Here is a 24,737-nt window from a genome sequence, read left to right as displayed (position 1 = left end):
AGACCTTCATAGTCCAATTCCATTACCTTATTTAAACCACTCAAGCTTGTCTGCAGGGCTATGAATTTTAGTTTCTACTTATTGCAGCTGCAGACACTTTGAGAAATGTCTGTGTGTGGCAAACTTTTGTTATACCTATCTTTCATGTACTCTCTACTGAATCTACACTTAATCATTCCCAACAAATCACCTTAGTTTTCCTTTCTTCCCACCTCTTCATATCAAATTCTTCCTGTAACCCAACTTACCATCTTTTAGAAATGGCAACAAATTGCCAAAAGACAACATGCTATCCACTAACATTATATGTTTTAATGTCCCAGTCAATTGTATTAAGAAAAATATGATATCTCTTTTCTCACTATAACATGACTAAAAAGAAATTCTATCAAACTACTCTTGACTTGTACTTCATTCCTTAATCTGAAGCGAATATAACAATTAAACTATATTACATCATATTACAAATAGGGATCTGGAATGACTGCCACACCCTCATCTCAAAACTAAATTTATCCCATAATACTCTCGCTTTACTATTATCCCATATAAAATCCAGTATCATATGATGGGTCTACTTCAGTTTATCGAAGTTTCAAAATTTCAAAGCCCATAAGGCCGAAATCATACGATCGAAGTTTTAAAACTTCATATAGTTTGTATTGAGATCGCCGTACAGTATGGAACTCGAGATTTACCATTTTTCTCACTGTAGTGCGATCTCAGAGTTGGTATATTTAATTATCAGGGGATGTGGGGGGTGCAGGGTGGGTTGCATCTCATGCAAAAATGGAAAGATGATATGTTTAATTTAGTTTTAGTGTTTTTTATTTTACTTTTGGAGTTTCAAAACTTTGATCATATGGTCTTGGCCATATGGGTTTTGAAGTTTTGAAACCTCGATAAACTGAAGTAGATCCCATATGATTTACCATCTGTAAAAAAATAAATAAATAATTGGTGTATCCACTGGAAATGTCTGAAAAGCATCACAAAAATGCATTTTTACACTGTTTGGTTTAAATTTTAAATTTGGTGAATGTGTGGACTTGAGTATGCCCATATTACCAGGGCACATTTTTCTTTAACAGGTCTGTTAAAGGACAAATCATTGTGGAAAGGTCTTATACAAACTTGTCTGAATAATTATTTGTGCTTAGGGCCTGGCCTATCTCAGTTACACAAGATGGCTCTTGAACCTCACCTGTTGCATGGACCTTGCTTGGATCTGGCTTGAAACCACAAGCTCTTATGTGGGCACAAAGTGCCAAAGCTCTGTTTTGCAAAGGCAGCATTTGTCTTGATTAAGCTTTTCACCTGAGTTTTTAATTGTTTGTATCATTGCATTTAACCTTGAATCATGTATTTCGTTGTCTGGATGAAACACTGTTTTGTTATCTATAGCAATAACAGCATCCAAACTCTCATACAAATTAATCATTTTATGCTAACAGATTTCAGGTGCTGAGGTTATACTAAAAGGCAGCCTTGTAAAATAAAACTTTCCAGTAGGGCTAAGGTATCAGCATTTCACTTTATTTTTTTAAGTTATTTGTTAGACTCTACTGGAAGCATCCAGTGTGGCAAACACGTTGGCATTCAAAGCTTGGGTGCTGTGCTTTCTAGTGCTAGTAATATGAGTTTTTTCATGAACAATTACATCATCAAGCTTTTTTAAATCGACATGCATTTACAATTAATCACTTATTTTAATCATTGGGTTCATGGGAGAATACCATGCAGTTGCCTCAAATATGCTTTGATTAATGTCAAGGCTTTAAATTAGCTGAAGTTTTGACCCTACTGTCACTCATCCTTCTCTAACATAGATGACAAGCAGGCGGGGTATTTTGTTTAGATGCTTTAATACACAGAAACACATCAGGATGGATAGCAGCATCATAAAATATAAACAAACAGGTTAACAGACATACATACATGCTTACATTTCAACAGTTTACTACGATAAGGTAGTCAGACTTGTACATGCTCAGTATTTATTCACTTGTGCAAGCCTTTGGATAGTTTCTTAAAGGTACACACACACACACATTGATCTGCACCTACTTTCAACAAAGGAAATGCCATCCTTCTGGGTGTAGTTAAGGCTTATGGAGCAGCACTCATGTTTCAGTATAATCTTTACTGCTTTACAATTAAGCAGGCCAACTTTACCAAGTATGTCTGCACTGACTTCCTTTATTCTAGCAACTATGCCTATCTCACATGCCACAGCTCTGCTGAGTAGATTATTTATGTGAAATTACCAAGCACATGAACCTAAAACTCAAATGTGTACCCCTTCCACTTAGACATAACTAAAAATCTGCCAATGCACTCGAATTTGACTGCAAGGCTGTGAATTTCAGTCTCTAGTTCTTGCAAATGCAGCATACCTCTCAACTGTCCAGATTTTCACAGAATGTCCAGATTTTTGCCTCATATGTTTGGTATGTTACTAAAAAAATTTGTGGTTTTCTGGCAAATCACTGGAATGATCTGAGCACTGATGTCCGTAAATAATGGCATACATTTGAGTTTCAGTCTTTAAATCCTTCAGAAAATGCATATTAACACAGGCCCTGTTATTCTAGTGACTTTTTAAGTTTATAAGAGCAATATTTAAAGTCTGTCCCTATTTTTGGGCCGTTGTCCCCCATTTTGTCAGACTTTTGCCAGGTTTTTAATATTAAGAGGTTGAGAGGTATGCAGACACTTTGAGAAACGTTTATATGTAACACACAATATGACAGGAACATTGACTCCTGTATTTGTCTTGAAACTCAGAACTTATCTAGGAATAGGGATTTTAACTTACCAGTTTCTTTCTACATCAGACACAGTAGTAAATAAACCCCCCCAAAATGCTTTCTGCACATTATTTTAAGTGCCATTATTATTTTTGGAAGAACCTCATTAATTAGCTTTGTTTTAAAAATGACAGAAGCATGTTCCAGTATGTTATATCTCTTACATTTTCGCTGCTCTGACTCATAACAGCAATGCTCACATTTCATGCATTTGCCAAGCTTACTGTCCCTCTGCTTCTCGAACATTCACTTAGACTGACCAGAATTATGCCTTTTACAAAGCTTGCTATTAACTTTGATTTTACCTCACATGCATCATTCACTATATTTAAATTAGCATTTTGCTGTTTAACTAATTTTCCCCTCTCTGGTGATTTGTATAGCTTTCACCAAAGTTAGATTAACTTCACACCTTAACTTCTGATATGCCTCTACATCAGCTAGCCCAATCAAAGTTTTGTCTCTTGTTTATCTTTCATGCCATTAAGCCCTCAGTTGTCTGCCAGTTCATATAATCCCCTTCTAAATGCTTTCAACACACTGCCTTTTGTTTGTACACGTTCTCTGAAAACATGCGCTCTCGTGTTATATTTTTTGACAAAAAATATTCATAGAGTTTTGTTGTCAATGACATATATAACACTCTGACCTGAAATGAATGCAAATGAACTGTATATAGCCTTACCCTGCTGGCACAAAACATATAGGTATCTTTATCTGGATTTCTTCTATTTCTTTATCTAATTTCATTGCTAAATGACATTGTGCGAATCTCTGTCTCTAGGCAGCCAGCAAAAACATTTTGAGAAGATGGTTCCAGTAGATTAAATGCCATCATGGCAGAAGGAATTCATTTTTTCTGGGCTGAATAGCTTAAATTCGATAAAGCAGTGACATTGTAAGGCAAAACAACAATAACCAGTAAACGAATTTGAATCTGAACTTTCAGAATTACTTGAGACAAAATTGCTTAGTTTTATAACTATTAAAGCATTTTATTGGTTTTCATTCATTGAGAAAATCCTGGAAACTGTTCTATTTTCTTTGTTGTTCAAGTCAGAAATGTTGAGATTCAACATTAGAGTCAGCAAACAGGTAACTTTTATTGTAAGCAACATGGCAGCTCAGCGGAAACAATGTTTACACACCAGCATCTAGCACCTAGCTGGAACAGACAATGGCTTAGAAATCTCAATGCATTATGGTCTAAGTTACTTCTTACAACGGTTATATAGCACATTAGTTTTAAAATGGCAATATAAAAATATTAACAGTATATAGAAGTATTTTAGCTGCTCTATACTAGTTATCATCTGAGACAGAGATTCAAATTTCTGCAATTAAGAACTGATCTGCAGTATTACCATATACAGTGAGTTCTTCACATCGTCTTTTGTACAGCAAAGGTTAAGTCTTAAGCTTTGTTTCAAACCTTGACCCAACATACTTTAAATATAAACATGATAAAGTACATATTCAAGAAATCCAAAAGCCTTCTTTCTAAATCATCATAATATAGTTACACTAGGACCAAAAACTAGAATAACAATCATGCAATGCTCTTGTGAATGTATTCCTCCTGAAATTTTAGTCTGTTTCTTGTAAATCAATGTGCTTTTATTGACGTCTCAGGTATTAATTTTTCCTCATAGAGGAACATAGATGAATTGAAAAGTTTTCTGCTGAAGCAATGAGATCAAAGAAGTGAGGGAATTTATGAATAAATGGGACAGGTATGGGACAGGTATAGGTCATTGTGTGCATGTGTGTGTGTGTGTGTGTGTGTGTGTGTGTGTGTGTGTGTGTGTGTGTCTGCACACATTTGCATGTATCTCTGCATGTGTGTGCTTGCAGCCAGTCGCAATTGTGCATGCACACACCCACACATGCACATACTATAGACTGTGTGTGTGTGTGTGTGTGTGTGTGTGTGTGTGTGTGTGTGTGTGTGTGTGTGTGTGTGTGTCTGTACATGTCTGCTAACCTGTGTCTCTGTGTGTGTGGCTGCATGTTTCTGTATCTGTGTTTCTGTGTTTGTAGATATGTGTGATTATCTGCACATTATTTTGTAAACAGGAAAACAATAGAATTCTGTAGGATAAGTGGCCCTTCCTTGCAATTGACATTCTTTGTTTCTGTGGATCACATGGTGCCCATTTGCCTTCACCTAAGTATTATTATATGGGAACTGGACAGAACCAATATCCAGTGTGTTTTACATTCATACCTAGCCCTATATGTACCCCTAGAATTAATATTTTATTTTGTTTTGTTTTGTTGTATACCAGTTATCTACGCAATGCTTTTAATTTAAGAATGCATTTAATAGAGGCGTATTCATTCAAACCTGGAGGAATATGGGCTGATGTTCTTATTTGCCATAAAACTTCTTATGGGGGGGGGCCCAGGGCAACTTCATTTAGAAGAGCAAGAAGTTTTATGGCAAATAAGAACATCAGCCCATATTACTGGTTTTATATATTGTGAAAACCCTGAGATACGATGCAGTAGCTTTCTGTGTAACAAAATTGATGTGAAATAAATCAAAAAGCAATATGAAGTATTTAGGTTTGTGTAGGGTTAGCCACATGAACGCTTATAAGATGACTATAATATTTATTAAACTGCTTATATTCTGATTGTATAGCATAACCTTATTAACTTAAATATGAAGTTTTAGGTACAGTTATATGTATATAATTGTACTTCGTATATATGCTTTTTACACTTAATGTTGATTTACTGTATAATATTATTATTTTTATATCTATAAATATATACATTTTTATCGCTTTTTTAGTCATAAGTCTTATATAAGGATACGTTATGGTAAATGATGTGTGTTACTCTATGCATAATACATTTTTAATATATGTTTTAACATGTATAAAAATTGATTATTTAAAAAAAAAGGGGTTTTAAAATGTTTTTAAAATGTTATTAGTAGAGTTGTTTAAACTGAATAGCCATGGAGTCTTTAAATATTGTAATTGAATAAGTGGTTTTCATTATTCAATTATTTATGCAAAAAGTAATTGATGGTAGATATATATATATATATATATATATATATATATATATATATATATATATATATAAGGTTTTATTTTGCAAATCTTGTCTGATGAAATTGGGGTATTAGCCCCTTCGAAAGTGCTTACAATTAAAGGTTTGGTCTATAAGCGGCTCGTGTTAAGTGTCAGTATTTCCGCGATTGCTTTTTCTTGTTTTTCAAGTTTCAAGTTGGTGGTTTTGCATAATATGTTATTATGAATGTTATCTAAAGTTTGGGTATTAGCTCAAAAATATATGCGTATCTATTCATGTCAGTGTTAAATAAATGTTGTTACTTCACAGAGCAGAGATAACATGCTATTTAAAGTTAATGTAATATACCATTTTCTCTGCAAAACAGCAGGAACAACTATAATAACTGTTTGGTTCTACATACTTTGAACAACTTACTTTCTTGACCTTAACCACTTCCTTGTGTCTTAACCACACAAAGTTTGTGTTTTGTATACTTAACATGAAATCGTTCTGCAATTTCTTCCTTCCCTGATACTAAGGACATAATGCCCTAAATGTCCTTGCCACAAAATGCATGGCTAAAACAAACAAAATAAGTAGGCTGAGGAGTTTCAGTTTATCAAAGGCAATTTCACAGGTAATACGGGAATGCATTATCAGAAGTTTATAAGTTAAAGGGCACACAGATGAGCACTTTAAGACTAGTTTAAGAAGTCATATGGAGTTACTTTAGTTGTATTCTAAAGCTGCATGTTCACAGCCTGAATTCTCTGACATTCAGCTGTCGGCAGGGCTGTTAGCATCATATTTAAATGAACATTTACCAGGAGTACAGCTCGATGCTGGAGCATTGGATTATCCTGTCATTGTTAATAAATCACAGTGCCATTATACTTCCCAGGACAGTCCTAGTGGCTAGATAGGTTGAATCATGATCTCCAGTGTAGTAGGTCCTGGGTTTGAGACACGGTGAGGGCAGCATGGATATGTGAAGGAGGAACATTGCACAAGGACTAGCTTTGGATGAAATTATTAAATTTTCAACCAGGCAGATGTGAGAAAGCAGCAGTTGTGAAATTCTGGAAGGAAAGATATTACCAATAAAAAAACAGTATGTTTTTACCCCTTTGTCTGCACTAGCAAGGCACTACCTGGAGTACTGATTGCATTTCCTGAGACCACATTACCCCAAGGAAAATTTGCCAGGCAGATAGTTCAGAGGAGGATAATGACAAAGGTGCATATTCTGCACCAGTAATCATTTACAGAGAGACTAACAGATATAAGTTTTGGATAAGTAAGGAGGAAGAAATATGAAATAGGGTGGCACAGTGGATAGTGTAGTTGCTTCATAGCAAGAGGTTCCCCAGTTCAACTTTCTGTTGGGGTACTGTCTGTGTGGAGTCTGCACATCATCCCTGTGTTTGTTTGGGTTTTCTCCAGGTGCTACAGTTTCCTCCACATTCCAAAGATATAGCAGGTGGCTTGAGCACTCTAAATTGGCCAAAGGTGTGTGGTCTGGAAGTACAGCTGCATCAGGGCTAGCCACCCACTGGTATAAACCTTATCTTTAGATGATTGCTACTCTTAAAGTGACACCCAGATCACATGTGTAAAAATGGGATGTGGATAGATGGAACTATGAAATAATATTTGAAGTACCTCAAAAATGTTACTGGACTGTTAGCTCTGTGGCATGCAGGGATAAAAGCCTACCTTTAACTCAGCTGGCACAGGATTAGAGATCTAGGCAATGGAGAATCTTGTCAGAGATGGTGGGAGTGAATGTCCACCACGCGCTGACTCATTGGGGGAAGGGAAGGCTGCTTGTCTTGGAGTACCAGTGCCACCTAACAGCAAATGGGACACGTGCATTAGGAGAAATGGGGATGCAGCAATATAAGGACTGTCAAGCCACCCTTAGCACTGTTACCAAAATGATGTGTTGACCAAATGAAGCATACACAAATGGATCTTCCATTGAGACACCAGTTATGGTGATGTGATGGACAGAACAGCTGATGGTATGGAGGTTATGCTATGTAACAAATGACCACTATGGATGCCTAGATTATGTCACCCCTTCTGAGGCCTCCCATCCCTGCAAATGCTAGAAAGGCTGGCTCTAAATACTATTGTGTACCAGTTTGTGCAGCAAGGAACAAGCAGGCATGTATGGGAAGGGTTTGCTGATTGGCTAACATGGGGGGAAATATATAGAAAAAAGCAGCTGCTTCCATAAAAACATAGATATATAAAAACAACAAAGCAGAATTTAAAGATAAAAGAAGGATGACTCTGGAAAGGCATAAGGTAATATTAATTTATAAAAATGGTGGAAGATAACTAGAATAAGATATCTGGCTAGTACAGTCAAAATTAGTGAAAAGAGTCATGAATGCATGTTTCAAGTATAGGTCAGTTCTTATAAGGAGATGGATAAAAATAAAAAAGAAGTAAAATATAGGTTCATAGGCTCATAGGTAGGTACTAGGCTATCTGCCCGAAGGCATTTATAAGCCTAGCCAGAGTGTGTCAGCTTTCACTGCCCCATTGATTAATTAACTGAGCCTCTGTCAAGAAGACCCAATGAAGTGAGGGGTGTATTTTCTGTTACCCATCCACTCGTCAAGGTTTCTCTTGAAGAGTGCTAGTGAGGGGCTCTGCCTAATGTAGTTAGGAATTTTGTTCCAAAGCATGGGGAATCTATGTGACAGGAATCTATCCCTCCAGCATGTTCTATTTATTGTTGTGAAGAGGTTTAGCTCAATAGAGCAAGTGGCTCACAGTGAAGTGAATTTCTTTAGGAGGAGCATGTCCATCAATTCTGAGTTGGACATGGCTTTGTAAGTCAGGCAGAGATCAACTCTGAGTAAGCGATATGCCATTGAGTACAGCCAAAGCTTTTCCAGTTGGGCTGCATAGGACATATGTTTGAGGCCAGTAATCTTCTTGGTGAGGTACTTTTGTGGTCTTTTCAGCTGTTGGAAGTGTCTGGTGAGGTACAACCCAAATGGGGCATTGTATTCTATGATGGATCTGATGAGTGACGAGTAGAGGGGCACTATAACCTCTTTATTTCTAGATGCGAACCCTTTAGTAATTAGATGGGCTACATAGAAGGATTTCCTAACTACTTTGGCAATATGATTGTCGAAGGAGAGAGTACTATCTACCTGGGTCTCCAGATCTCTTATTACCTCTTCTGTATTAAGGGGGCTGCCACCTATGTGGTAATTCATGGGTGTTTTGTTTTTCCCAAATGGGATGACTATGCAATTTTTGGCATTTAGCTTGATACCATGACTTTGACACCAGGTGTCCATCTCAGTAAGGCCCTTTTGGAAAATGTCCATGTCAGCCAGAGAGTTAATTATGGCTCCCAATTTGCAGTCATCAGTGAACTTGGTTAGCCATAGTTATCCTGTGTTTGTCTGTACTACTGAGAAGTATATGCTGAACAGCAGGGATCTCAGGACCGAGCCTTGTGGGCACCACATGTGACTGGTTTAGAGTCAGACCTGGAGCCCACTATTCTTACCGTGTGAGTTCTGTCTGTAAGCCAGTTGGTAACCCATCTCGTGATGTAGGGGTTTATGTTCAGGCTGGTGAGTTTTTCTATAATTCCCGAGTGGGGAATGGTGTCAAAAGCCTTGGCTAGGTAGGCTGTGTGAACCACCTTCCCCTCATCTATGGCCTTGGTGACTGTCTCGAAGAAGTCAACCAGGTTTAGTAGACATGATCTGCCCTTAACAAAGCCGAACTGGGTTGCGTCAAGTGTTTGGAGGTTCCAAATGTCTTATTAATGAGTTCCATGATGATGCACTCCACAGCCTTGCAGACCAGGCTAGTCAGGGTTATGGGGTGATAGTTACCAGGGTCAGTTGTGGCCCCTCCTTTGTGGTGCGATATAACTGTTGCTGTGTGCCATTCTATGGGCATGTAGCCTGTGGAGAGGCTGAGGTTGAACAGTGTGTTTTGGTGGGGGGGTTAGTTTGTTCTGTAGTTTGTGCAAGATGCAGCCTGGGACACCATCTGGCCCCACTGATGCTGTGCTTTTGGCTTTTGAAAGGGCTGTTTTCACCTGTGCGTCTGTGATTTCCAGGACACTACACTTTTCCAGTATTGTTGTGGGCCCTTTTGGGGGTGGGGGGGGTGAAGTTTGCACTGAATCTATCTGCTAGGATGTTGGCAATATCAGTAGGTTCAGTATATTTTGCACCAGCTCAGAACATATCTGAGAGTTGCCACTTAGATTCTTGACATAGCTAAAGAAGGCTTTGTGGTTATCTTTCGAATCCTTGGCTATTTTTCTTTCAAAGTTAGCCTTGGATGATTTTATGAGGAACCTTAGTTTCTTACTGATACTGATCAGGGATATCTTTCCTTCTTGGTTCATAGGTTCATAGGTAGGTACTAGGCTATCGGCCCAAGGGCCTATGTAAGCCTGGTCAATAAGGTTCCCTGGCCTACGACACCCAAGAAAGTTATTTTCCTGTGCCACTGTCGAGCAGAGACAAAGAAGTCATCCCCTGGGTGTATTTCCTATTTCCCATCCACTCATCAAGATTTTTCTTGAAGAGTGCTAATGAAGAACTTTGCTTGACATAGAAGGGTAGCCTGTTCCAGAGTATGGGAAATTTCTGGGACAGGAATCTATCCCTCCAGCTTGCCCTGTTTATTGTGGTGACAAGGTTTAGGTCCCTAGAGCGTGTAGCTCAGAGGGATTGGGATTTCTTTAGGTGTAGCATGTCCAACAGATCTGGGTTTGACATAGCTTTATATGTTAGGCAGAGATCACCTCGGAGTAGGCGATATGCTACGGAGTAAAGCTGGAGTTTTTTGAGGCGGTCAGTGTAGGGCATTTGTTTGTGGCCAGTAATCCTCTTTGTGAGGTACTTCTGTGGCCTTTCCAGCTGCTGCAGATGTCTTGTGAAGTACATTCCAAAAGGGGTACTCTATAATGGGTCTAATGAGTGTCGAGTAGAGGGGAACAATGACCTCTTTTTCCCTGGATGAGAGCCCTTTTATGATGAGGTGTGCCACGTAGAAGGACTTCCTGACTACTGTGGTGATGTGACTATCAAAGGAGAGACTACTGTCCACCTGGGTCCCAAGGTCTCTTATCACGCATTTGGTGTTAAGTAGATTGCTGCCTATGTGGTAGTTCATGGTTACAGAGTTTTTACCAAAGGGGGATGGCACTGCACTTTTTGGCATTGAGCTTGAGGCCATGGCTCTGACACAAGGCATCTGTCTCAGCGAGGCCCTACTGTAGGATGTCCACATAATTTGAGGACTTGACCATGGCTCCTAGTTTGCAGTCATCTGCAAACTTTGTTAGCCACAGGCCTTCTGTGTTAGCCTGTACCTCAGAGAAGTAAATATGAAACAGGAGAGGTCCCAGGATGGAACCCTGTAGTACTCCACTTGTCACTGCTTTGAGGTCAGATTTGGAGTCTGCAACTTTTATAGTGTGGCTTCTGTCAGTGAACTAGTTGGCAACCCATCTTGTGATGTAGGGATTTATACCTAGTTTAGAGAGTTTATCTAGAATTCCAGAATGGGGGATGGTGTCGAAACCCTTGGCAAGGCCAAGATAGGCTGTGTGAACCACCTTACCCTCATCTACAGCTTTGGTGACTGACTCAAAGAAGTCAATCAGGTTCAGGAGGCATGATCTGCCTTTCACAAACTTGAACTGGGTGGGATCCAGAGTTTGGAGGTTACCAGTGTCTTTGTTTATGAGTTCTATAATGATACCTTCCATGGCCTTGCAGACCAGGCTCGTCAGGCTAATAGGTCGATAGTTCCCGGGATCAGTGGTGGCTCTCCCTTTGTGGAGTGGGATAACTGTTGCTGTGCACCATTCAGTGGGCACAAAGCCTGATGCAAGGCTATTATTGAACATGGTGCTTAAGTGCAGAGCCAGTTCATTCTGAAGTTCATGTAAAATGCAGCCTGGGATGTTGTCCGGTCCAATGTATGCTGTGTTTTTGGCTTTAGAGAGTGCAGCTTTTACCTGTGTAGTTGTGATTGCAGGGACTCTGCATTCTTCCTGTACAGATATTTGCCCTTTAGGGGATGAGAGGGGGGGTAAAGTTAGCACTGAACTTATCTGCCAGGATGTTGGCAATATCAGTTGTTTCTGTAATTTTCGTGCCTTTGTGCTGTAACTCAGAGCAGATCTGGGTGTTGCCATCGAGATTCTTGACATAGCTATAGAATGCTTTGTGGTTGTCCTTGGAATTAGTGGTGATTTTGTTTTTGTAGCTAGCTTTGGAGGATCCTATAAGGGATCTCAGCTTCTTACTGAGGGTGATCAGGGAGCTCCTCCACTCATGGGATTTTACTCTCTTTTGCAACAGTTTCTTCCTTCTGTTGTACAGTTTATTTATGGCAGGGGACCACCAGATTGGCTTTCTTTTTTGGGAGGATAGTGTATTGGTTCTGTTTGGGATAGCGCGATCCATGCACTCGTGTAAGTGCTTATAGAGTGCATTTGTGTAGGACTCAGCAGTTGTAACTGTATTGTCCATCTGCATGGGTGTCATAAAGTTCACCACTTCTGTGTTAAGAAGCATGAAGTTGGCTTTGGAGAAATTTTTTACTGTGGTTTCCTTAATGGGGGGTGGGGGCGGGATGTCGATATCAAGGGTGATTAGCTTATGGTCGGATCGGACCAATGAGGAGCTGACTTCAGGTGTGGAACACAGGTCACTCATGTTGGTAATGACTAGGTCTAGGATATTGTTGCCCCTGGTGGGGGTGTGGATAAGTTGATCCAGGGCATTGGAGTTTATGAATTCCAGAAAGCATTGAGCTAAGGAGTTGGTACACGAGTAGTTTTCCCAGTTAATGGTGGGCTAGTTGAAGTCGCCCATGAACTAGTTTCCTCCTTCTATTGTATAGCCTGTTTATGGCAGGGGTCCACCAGACTGGTTTCCTTCTGTTAGGGGAGTGAGTCTTGGTTTTGCTAGGGAAGGCATGATCCATGCATCCTTGTAGGTACTCATAGAGTGTATTTGTAAAGGTTCCTGCATCATGTACACTGTTATCCTTTAGCGTGGGGGCTGTGAAACTTACCACCTCTGTCTTAAGCAAGGTGAAATTTGCTATAGAAAAGTTTTTCACTGTGGTTTCCTTGGTTGGTGTGGTGGTGTGGTGTGGTGTGGGCATCCAGAGTGATTAGTTTATGGTCTGATCTAACCAATGATGGGTTGACCTCCGGTGCGGAACACCTGTCGCCCATGTTGGTGATGACCAGGTCCAATATGTTTTCACCTCTGGTAGGGGAGTTTACCAGCTGATCCAGGACATTTGAGTTGATAAATTCCAGGAAGCGCTGGACATAGTAGTTTGTACTTGAGTAGTTTTCCCAGTGAATGGTAGGGTAATTGAAATCTCCCAATATCAGGGTGTTCGGTAGGGCCTTCTTGTTTTCCAGTGTCTCCAGAAAGGCGGAGTGATGGTTCTGGGTCATGCCACAATTTGCATTGCAGATTTGCCCGATGTTAGTTGCACATAGATGATCTCAGAGGTATCATGCTGCACCACTAACCTGGAGGTGTAGGTATCCTTGATGAATATAGATACACTCCCTCCTTTAGTGTTTTGGTCCATGTTCTATTGCCAAAATGTGTGGTATGAGTTGTAGCCCAGTAGTGCTGGGGTGCTCTGTGGAACCTTGAACCAGGTTTCAGTTACTGCACAGATGTCGACGTTCTCTATACTGAGGAGTGCTTCGAGCGTGTGCATTTTGAGATTTAAACTCCTGGCATTGAGTAACATAATCCTCATTTTTTTATTTGTGCTGTTTATGGAGGTGGGTTTGACTTTTGAGCCTTGCTTAAAAAAGGCAGTATATGGGGCAGCAAGAGCCTTGGCCAGTATTCGAAAGCCTAGGGGTGACAGGTACAAGCCGTCAGTAGTGAAGCAATGAGGCTTGTCGAGCATGTTGTCCCAGGCTGACAGACACTGGATCCCTTTTGAATGACACCAGAAGCTTAGCCAATTGTTGGAATTGATCATTTTTTTTCTTTATACTGTGGTATCATTCTTGATGAGGGCAGGATGCTACTCAGGGTCAGGGTCATACCCACCTGGGCTACATGATCAGAGAGCTCTTCTATGTCTCTTTTTATGTAGTCTAGGGAGGTACATTTCAGGTCATTCACACCAACATGAACAATGACAGAGTCATATTTGTACTTGTTCTGGAGTGACCTGAGTGCTCATGTTATGTGGTGGATTCTGGCTCCTGATAGGCAGCTAACAGTAACCTTCTCCTTGTCCAGCCTAGTGAGTGGGACGTCAGTGTGCCTGACTATGGAGTCGCCTATTACTAGTGTGTTAGGTATGTTATTTCACCTTAAGGGCTGTGATTGTGTGGCACACTGATTTTGTGTTTTATGTGTTGTCTGGTTTGTGACGGGAGGTGCAGGTTTTTTGGGTGTCTGCTTTGGAGGTCTCTGATGCTTTTGCGGGTTTTTATTTAGAGCCTCCAAGTATGATTTTGTGTATTTATGTGTATTTTTGCCAGTGCTGGTTTAGTATGTCTATGTGAGGCTGGAGTTGTGGTGCAAGTGTTAACTTTCTCCTCATGACTGCCTGTTCCAGTTTTGGGTGGAGAGAGCTTAGCCTCCAATTTAGCTATATAATTGCATCTTTCACATATGTTAATGTTTCGTGGTAGGAGGAAAGAGTTATCTGTGTATATGAGGCAGTTGTAACATTGCCTCAGGATACTCAGGTTCACCAGCTGGACTGGAGAGTATACCTGAAATTGCCCTTTGGTCATGCCTGAATAGTAGGGTGAGCTGCTTAGTCACTTGGTTGGTGAGGGGTGAATAATGAGACTTGCTTAGAATGATAGCTACACTTTAATCAGGTTACTACTAAGCAATAATAAATACAATTGAATTCTTTTAAGAAGGCCTGGATTTGTGCTCAAGTTATACAAACAAAGCTAGTTTTAGAAGGCCTGGATCTTGTCTATGCTACAGAAAACAAGGTGCACCAATTTCAGTAAGAAACAGTTCAAATATGCAGGCACTATAAGCCTTTAACCAGATATTCCCAGCTCAGAAGGGCAGAGTCCAGCCTCTCCTCCCACAAGAGTGCAGACCACAAGCCTTCTTAATGTAAAATAACTGGCCTGAAGCCCAAGTGCTTAAACCAGAACTAATACACTTTTAGAATAACAGACACTGAGCCTTCAATCAGCAGTTCCCAACTTAGAAGGATGTAAGCTACCTGTCCTGCCACAACAGTGCAGACCACAAACCTTCTTAATGTAAAACAACTGGTCTGAAGCCCAAGTGCTTAAACTAAAAGGCTTAGAATGATAGTTAACCAAGCAGTAATAAATACAATTGAGTACTTTTAAGACGACGCAAAAGCAAAATAAAGTAATATGGTAGGAAGAAGCACAAATACAGTAAAAGCAGACGAATAAAGTGCAAATTTGTTTTTTTTTTTGAGTGAGCAAATGAGATGGGCCTAGGAGGAGTATCCAAATGCAAATTTACAAGAGGGACAGGCAGTTTCAAAGCCACCAAGATTAACACCAAAACAAAAGCAGAGAGGGTAAGTGGGGAACTAACTGAAAAAACAGAGCTGCAATTTCCAAATAGATATTCAATGCAACACAAATAAATCAGTTTAAATGCTCTATTATTTGAAAAAGTGCAGATAGATTTAATAGATAGCAGTGTGAAAAAGCTGTGAGTCTAGCACTTATTACTGTGACTGTGTTCCTGATTTTAGGGTATGCAAAAATAACTTTTCTCGCACTAAAAGTAAAAACATACTGGTGTAACTGTACAAAATGGTGGTCTAGATACTGAAAAGTTTATGACTTAGGGAAATCATTAACGGCTATTGTAAGAAACATATGCTTAATGTGTGTGATTCTACAGTGTAGCACCTATGTTGTGTTATCCTGTCTGCTCTGCATGCAGAAAGTCCTGGTTTCAATCCCCACTGGATCCACCATGTTAATAAAAGATAAGAATGGTTTTGGGTAAGTAGTGAAGTTTTTGGTCTTTGCTCCTTAACTGTCCATTAAATCACTGGCACCGTATTTGAGCTGAAGCATCTTTTCCTTGAGTGATAACTGGGTTTTGGCCATCCCTTTGCCATAATACCTTGTTCATGAATAAGTATGACTGCAGCAAACAAATTATTGCAGATGAGTGGGAAGTTAGGTCCAACTAACTTAAACATGTAAATTGTTAAATTAATTGTCTTGAGTTTCAGCTTTGGCCATTAGTTGCAGCAGCAGTCAAAAAGAGTTGTGGATGGGTTGCAGATATATATTGGAGATGTTCTGAATGTATGACCAACACAAACCTTTGGAAAATGGATGAAAACTCTATACAGGACAGACAGTAAGGGTCAGATTCAAAAAGGACTGTGGTAGCATAGCAAAGAACCTCCAACATCCAGGAGTGCTAAAAGCCAACAACAAAAATATGATCTCCAACAGAATCAAAAACAAAAAAATGCCAACAACCTAGAAGTCCACAATTTGAAATATAAAAACTTTTAATTAAAGAATGCAGTCATGAGTGCTTTTGTCTTACAAACAAGTAAAACTTCTTCATATATAACCATATTCAAAAATGCCACTTAATAGCCATTGTAATCACGTGATATACAATTAAAATTTAAAGACACATACCTACAGTTACCTAAAAGACATACAAATTTTAAAACCATTATAAATAAAAACATCAGCATAATTTAATTAAAGCAACATGATAGAATACAAATGAGGCAGGAATGCTACCTTGATTATAAATTATAATCTAACTGTCCTATTATGACATAATATTAGAGATGGGTAATGCACTGCACAATAACTTACATCACCAATGTACTAAAAGTAATGGATACTCTATGTATAAAGCAGTTAATGAGATTCTGAAACATTCTATGGTAATGAGTCTCAATATTCATTACTGGAATTGTGCAATCTCTACTGCAGTCTTGGTGGACCTACTGAGTTCATCATAAGCTTACGGGTGCCACAGCTACAACTGTATGTGAGGTCACATCCTGTGGCATTCAGCCTGCCTGCAACACCAGTGCTGACATAAGGGGGGGGACGTATGTCCCAGAGGCAGAGCTACATGGCAGCAGCACCACCTGTATGGTGGACATGTGAATGCATGCATGAAAGATACAATCATGTATACATTTTTACTGCTCTCACAGAGAGACAACCAAATGGAGGAGAAGTTACTTTATTGGGCCAATGTATTTACATTTGGGAACGTTAACCATATGTATCACCTCCTCTGAATATGGGAACCAACTCACAGTACCTAACTGCCACTCTACCAACTCTTCACATCTAGCTTTACAGCACTACCTGTATTGGGACTTGATACTGTGGGCAGTTTTGACCATATACTGTCACCAGTTGCTGCCTGCAGTATTATGTCCCTCTTACAGGTGGCGCTGTAGTAACACTGCAGCTGCTCATTGACTCTGACTACTCTGCTGCTTTAGGATTTTACTTTGGTGTGCATTACTAGTGTAAAATTCTGAAGTGTTGTGTTTCATGCTCAGTTCACCTTCTGGAGTCAGATAAACACACACACACACACACACACACACACACACACACACACACACACACACACACACACACACACACACACACACACACACCATACCTCTCAATTGTCCAGATTTTCACAGAATGTCCAGATTTTTGCCTTATAATTTTAGTCTGTTTTTCATAAAATTGTGGTTTTCTGGAAAATCACTGCAAATCATTGAGGACTAATATCAGAAAATAATGGCAGACAATTGAGTTTCAGACTTCATAGCCTTCAGAAAATTCATGTTAATATAAAACTTATTATTCTCTCAACTTTCTAAGTTTGTAAGAGCAATATTTAAGAAGTGTCTCTATTTTTGGTACTTTGTCCCCCCATTATTTATGGTTTTGTCCAGATTTCCTTATCTAAGAGGTTGGGAGGTATCACACACACACACACACACACACACACACACACACACACACACACACACACACACACACATACGCACACACACACGCACACATATTTCTGTAGAGAGAAAAAAGCATATTGTATCTGAACATAGTGAATCACTTTTCTACACAGCTTCATAGATATGCAACTACTTATGGATGGTGTTGGTATGCAGCATACAGTTATGGGCAGCTGTGAACAGTAAACAGCTTTCTATACTAAGCATGTGATGATGACAGCATACATTTGTGGAAAAATATGCATCAGTACTCACAAAATGTGCCTGCAACAAGCATTATAATGGACATATTGCCATCTGCATAGAGTTATTTTCAAAGGATGCCTCACTAATAAAGGTGGTTTCATAATATACAGGCAATATACTCAATTTGAATCTTCAACAGTAATAGTCACAGTCATGCATGACAAAAGCATATAGTCGTTCACATATCAAAAGCAGATCTAAACAGTGATACAGCAGATGTGGCATAATATAAGTAGACCTACGTTGGTATTAGGCAGCTACACTATCTCTCTAAAAGTAATTCCATATATGTGAACATGTGATAACGTTTCATAACACCACATGAGTGTGACATACTGGCTGTCATATGTTTGCTCTCCAGCACTATACATCACTAATGGGTCTCATTAGCATGCAAAGTTTCTGAATTTCAAGGACTGATTACACACACTGTCAGTTTCTGCCAGACCTTATTGAGTCCAATTGTATGTGCCAAAATCCCCATGTCTTGAAGAGGAGGCCAGTTCAGTTCATGCATAGGGAAAAAGTCCTTACTAGGATCCTGGCAATCTGGTTTTGATTATTAGCTCAAGAACATTTAAACGGGATAAGGGAGGAATGAAGAGGCTATGTCTGCTTGCCCCTGTTCAGACAAGGCATGGGATGACCTGCTGGTATGAGAAAGGTCATTCTTGAAGCTCCACTGAAGCCTAGAGCCATAAACAGTGACCAGAGTATGTGAATGTGCAGACCATGAGGAGGCGTCACCACTTTAAGAGAGGGGTTGGATGCACCTAAAGGGATACCCATACCCAATAGCATACAATGGGCTTCTTAATTATGACTGCTTATGTGGGGATGGTCTCCCAATATTGTGACAAGCCATCTTTTATGAGCACCAGTGCTTTCTCCCAGCTCTCAGATTTTCTCTATCTCTCTTCTCCCACACCTTGTCTTCATCAGTCCATAGTAGCTGATGACCCTGTCCTTGATGTGAGGGTGTTAAATACTTGGGTGATGCTGTATAACTTTGGTATTGCAGACAGGAGAGCTAAGAGGAGTTACGTATTCTCAGACATCACCACAAACCACAGAACCATCACAGATTTGAAAAGAAAAAAAAAGTATTGCAGATGAATATGTGTACAATGCGGGTCTTATTACCAGAGTTGTCGATGACCAGTTACAGAAACATCTGAGATGTTCAGATATGTCATGTACATTGCAGATAGTTAGAGTACAGTGCAGCATGGTCACAACTGGATATACACATAGCTGATATCTACTAATATGTAGTTGTCTGACCAGCATAACCATATATGCGCAATAGAGTAAAGTGTAATGCAATGTATACCAGAGAGTTGGCATTGGTTTATACCTATTAGTAATGCAACTACTGTGGACCCAAGTTAACTGTAATGCCATGGCCACATGCCAGTCCTAAGCAGTTTTAGTAGGTGTACTGATAACTGTCTCATACTACTATAATAGGCTTTGTCATGCTGGTAAAATCTGCTTTATATTCTACATGTAAGGGAACTGAACAGTTATGACTGCACATTTTCCAGTCACAGGTGAGTACTTGTTGCATAAGGTTAAGAGATGTGATATGCAGTGAAGCTGAGAAGTGGTATAGACAGGTAAAACAAAATATATTCAGCATGTATTATCTTCGCACAAAACATTCAGTAACCATGTGCAATGAATAGAGTATGTAAATAGGTTCTAGTCTTCACTCTGTCTTTTTGTTTTTGTTTTGGATAATGTATGTAGTGCATTGAACAATGCGTTATGGAATAGGTTCATCTGCACATTCATACTAATGTGTAATGCAGGGGTAAGTTGGATTTATGGTGATACTGTCTGATGTTTGCAATAACCACTAGTCCACAAATGCTGGCGGTACTAATGTGATGAACAGGAAAACAATGCAGTAGTAGGATGTGCTCATGACATGTGATCAAAAATCATGTAGGTTCATGGGTGTGCTCATGAAGATACATAAAGGAGGTAACCTAGTAAATAAGATTACAATCACTTTGCTTTTGGTATAGAACTTAGTGATATCTCCTTTATTAATGTGTGTATTACCTGGGAGACTTTGCCATGAGCTAATCGGAGGAAGGGCACTGAGCAAAACTCTGATCTGTGGTATATAAGTATCCTGTTTTTTGCTTATTTGTACCAGTTATTTATAACACATTTATTGCCTGCTGCATATTTTTTGCTGTATTTTATAGCTATAAACTAATCTGCACAGTTGTATTAAAATTGTCTGCCTCTCAGGGCCTGATAAATAAGGTTTTTACTGTCACACTGCTTGTAAATCTTTTCTAGCTTGTTACACTGTGTGTGAGGTGTTAACTGGAAATTTTCTCCATTTGTTAAACATCTGTTTGTGTTTGTTCTGATTTTCTGCCAAGGAGTGTATCATATAACTGATTGTTTGCAGAGATTGTGTATCTGAGCACATGTTCCAGACCATCTCAGTTTAGCAAACGCCATTTTGCATTTTCAGTGAGAGTGAAGCATTTTTAGTCATTGGCTGATTGGGGTTACCTGGACTACAGCTTGGAGTAAGCACCTCATTGGTTCTTTCGAGCTTTGTTTTAAAGTTGTTTCAGGTTTCAACTTTGTATTACTTAAGAAGTTACCTTGTGAGTGTTTCTGTCATTTCACACAGAGCTAATCGGAGGAAGGGCACTGAGCAAAACTCTGATCTGCGATATACAAGTATCCTGTTTTTTGCTTATTTTTACTAGTTATTTATAACACTTTTATTGTCTGCTGCATACTTTTTACTGTATTTTATAGCAACAAACTAATCTGCACAGTTGTATTAAAATTGTCTGCCTCACAGGGCCTGATAAATAAGGTTTTTACTGTCACACTGTTTGTAAATCTTTTCTAGCTAGTTTCACTGTGTGTGAGGTATTGACTGGAAATTTTCTCCATTTGTTGAACATCTGTTTGTGATTGTTCTGATTTCCTGCCAAGGAGTGTGTCATATAACTGATTTAGTTTCTCACCCTCCCTCCCTATTGGTATCCTGTTCTTGTACTTGGTGGCTTTGCAGTTGTCTGCCCCTACTGTAAATTTGAACTGGGACACTCCTCCCAGTCTAGTGACATTAGATCATTCTATCAAATACAAAGAGAACATTTGAGAAGATCAGCCCACTTAGTTTCTTAACCTTGAATTATCTTCTGCTCCTCCTTTCTCCCTTTTCATTTTACTAATAAAAAAAAAAACAATTCTAAGCTTGTTTCCTGCCTTTCCTGTAACTAGCCTCATCCAGATAAATATTTGCTGTATCCAGGACTGTTTGTAAGCTTCTGAGCTCCCCCAAGCCTTTCTGTGTTGGAGGGAAGTCTTCTAGCTTATCAGTGGGAGTGGTAAGCACAATGTAGCTTATCCACCACAGGAGGAGTGGTTTCTGGCCCAGAAATTGTAGTATATTGGCTGTTTGGGCAGTTTTTCCATCTCTTTCAACTTTCTGGTTTAAAAGCCCGTGTTTGCTCTTTTCCCACCTTTCCTGTAACTAGACTAGTCCAGATACAGATTTGCTGTATCCAGGACTCTATGTAAGCTTCTGAGCCCACCAAGCCTTTCTGTGTTGGAGGGAAGCCTTCTAGCTTATCAGTGGGAGTGGTAAGCACAATGTAGCTTATCTACCACAAGAGGAGTGGTTTCTGGCCCAGACATTGTAGTTTATTGGCTGTTTGGGTAGTTTTTCCATCTCTTTCAACTTTCTGGTTTAAAAGCCTGCATTTGCACTTGTTCCCATCTTCCCTGTAACTAGTCTAGTCCAGAGACAGATTTGCTGTATCCAGGACTGTTTGTAAGCTTCTGAGTAGTGCCAAAATCTGCTCTTCATTTTTTCCCTTAGATGTACTAGTTCTCTCCTCTCCTGCACTTTTACTAGCTTATTAGTCTAGCACTTTACCAGACTTCTTGTAGCAATTATTGTAGCACAAAAAAGTGCTACCAGCACTAAACGTTCTACAAGGAAACAGCTCCAGTACTTATTATTAATGCCCATGCCTCCAGACATGTCTAAAAGTCAGTTCCCTGTGCATTCCCCTATTAACCTGGTGAACTTGTGCATCCTGAGGCAATGTAGCAACTGCCTCATGTACACTGGCAACCCTCTCCTCTTACCTCCCAACACTTAGACTTGAGAGAGATGCACTTATATATCCAAATTGAAAGCCATGCACTCTCCAGCCAAGACTGGAATAGCTGGTCAAGAGGAGAAGATTAACACCTGCACCACACCACATGGAACACATACCCATCCAGAAACACACACCAGCACTGGCTTCACATAAAAACACAAACCACACACCCACCTTCGCAGAGGCTCTTAATAAAAATCTACCCAAACAGCAGAGACCTCCAAGGCAGAAACGCACTCAACCACCACAACACAACACTAATCACGAGACACATAACTCTCCTAAACAGCGTGCCACTCAACCAAAGCCCCTAAGGCAAAACAGCATGCCCAACACACTAGTCGTAGGTGACTCGATAGTGAGGCACACTGATGTCCCACTCACTAGGTTGAATATGGAGAAAGTAACAGTCAGCTGCCTGTCAGGCGCCTGGATCCACCACATAACGCACATGCTCAGGTCCCTCAACAACAGGTAAAAATATAACTCTGTCATTGTACATGTGGATGTGAATGACCTGGAACATACCTCCCTGGACTATGTGAAAAGAGACATGGAAGAGATCTTGGATTATGTAGCCTAGGCAGGTATGACCCTAGCCCTGAGCAGCATCCTACCATCACCCAGAATGATACCACAATACAACCAGAAAATGATTGATTTCAACAATTGGCTAAGTTTCTGGTGTCATTCTAAGGGGATCCAGTATCTGTCTGCTGGGATGACATGACTGACAGACCTCGATGCTTTGCCAGAGATGGCCTGCATCTGTTACCTCTGGGCTTCCGGATACTGGTCAAGGCTCTTGCCACCCCTATAATGCCTTTTTTAGGTGGTGTTCCAAAGACCAAATTACCACCATAACAGCTACATACAAATGCAATCTGAGGGTCATGCTGCTCAACACTAGAAGTCTAAATCTCAAAATGCACTCACTCGAAGCACTCCTTAAAATGGAGAACATCAGCATTTGTGCCGTAACAGAGACCTGGTTCAAGGCAGCAGAAAGCACCCCTGCACTACCAGGCAATAGGTCATTCCATACCTATCAGCCCTAGAACTTGGACTGAAGCTCCAGAGGTGGTGGTGTTTCCATATTCATAAAGGATGTGCACACCTCCAGACTAGTAGCCCAACATAACTCATCTGAGATACTTCAGGTGCAGCTAACATTGGGTAAGACAGCGATTCAGCTCCTAGCCTGCTATAGGTCCCAACCATGTCCCAAGACTCACACTTCATGTTCCTAAGCACTCTGGAGAATATTAGGGTCCAACCTAACACTCTCATACTGGGTGACTTCAACTACCCCTTCATTAACTGGGAAAACAACTCATGTACCAATACACTTGCCCAACATTTCCTGGAATTCATTAATGCCAATGCCCTGGACCAGCTCATTCTTAGCCCCACTACAACATCCTTGACCTGGTTATTACTAACATGGGTGACCGTTGCTTTACACTAATAGTCAACTCCTCCCTGGTTAGATCCAACCGCAAACTAATCACCTTGGAAATCCCCATCCCTCCCATCCCCCACCCCCGCAAAGGTAACCACCATGAAAAACTTCTCCAAAGATAACTTTGGGCTCCTAAAAACAGAGGTGGCTAACTTCACGGCACCCATGCAAATGGAGATCAGTTGCATGACCGCCGAATCATACACCAATACACTGTATGAACACGTACACAAATGCATGGATCTCGCCATACCCAACAGAACCAAGATGGCCTCTTCCAGAAAAAGGAAGCCAATCTGGTGGTCCCCTGCCATAAACAAACTCTACAACAGAAGGAGGAAACTGATGCGGAATAAGGTGAAGTCCCAAGACTGGAAAAACTCCCTTAACAGCTTCAACAAAAAGTTGAGATTCCTCGTCAAATCCTCTAAAGCTAGCTATGAAAACAGAATTGCAGCAGATAGTAAAGAAAACCACAAGGCCTTCTATAGTTATGCAAAGAATCTCCACAGCAATACCCAGATTTGCTCTTTGCTACTGCACAATGGTACTGCCTATACCGACCCAACAGATATTGCCAATATACTGGCCGATAGATTCAGTGCCATCTTTACCCCCCCCAAGGGACCAGTTACAATACCAGTAGATTGCCAGGCACCCAGTATTACCGCTGCACAGGTTAAATCAGCACTCTCCAAGGACAAGAACACAGCTTCTATGGGACCTTACAATATCCATGGCTGTGTTCTACATACACTTTTCGGCCATGTAACCTGGACCGAAACACCAAAGGCGGAGGTGTGTCCATATTTATTAAGGATATCCACACCTCCAGGCTAATTACTCAGCATAATGCATCCTAGGTTATCCAAGTGAAACTAATTCTGGGCAAAACTACAATCCAAATTGTAGCTTGCTACAGATCCCCCACCATGCTCCAGGATTCCCACTCCTCTCTTCTTGATGTACTGGAAAAAATTAAGGTTCAACCAAGCACCCTAATAA

The sequence above is a fragment of the Protopterus annectens genome, chromosome 2.part2 (genome assembly GCF_019279795.1).
Source record: "Protopterus annectens isolate FY-2018-M chromosome 2.part2, PAN1.0, whole genome shotgun sequence".
Taxonomy (NCBI): Eukaryota; Metazoa; Chordata; order Ceratodontiformes; family Protopteridae; genus Protopterus; species Protopterus annectens.
The sequence above is the reverse complement of the archived record's forward strand: the minus strand, read 5'-3'. Positions refer to the sequence as shown.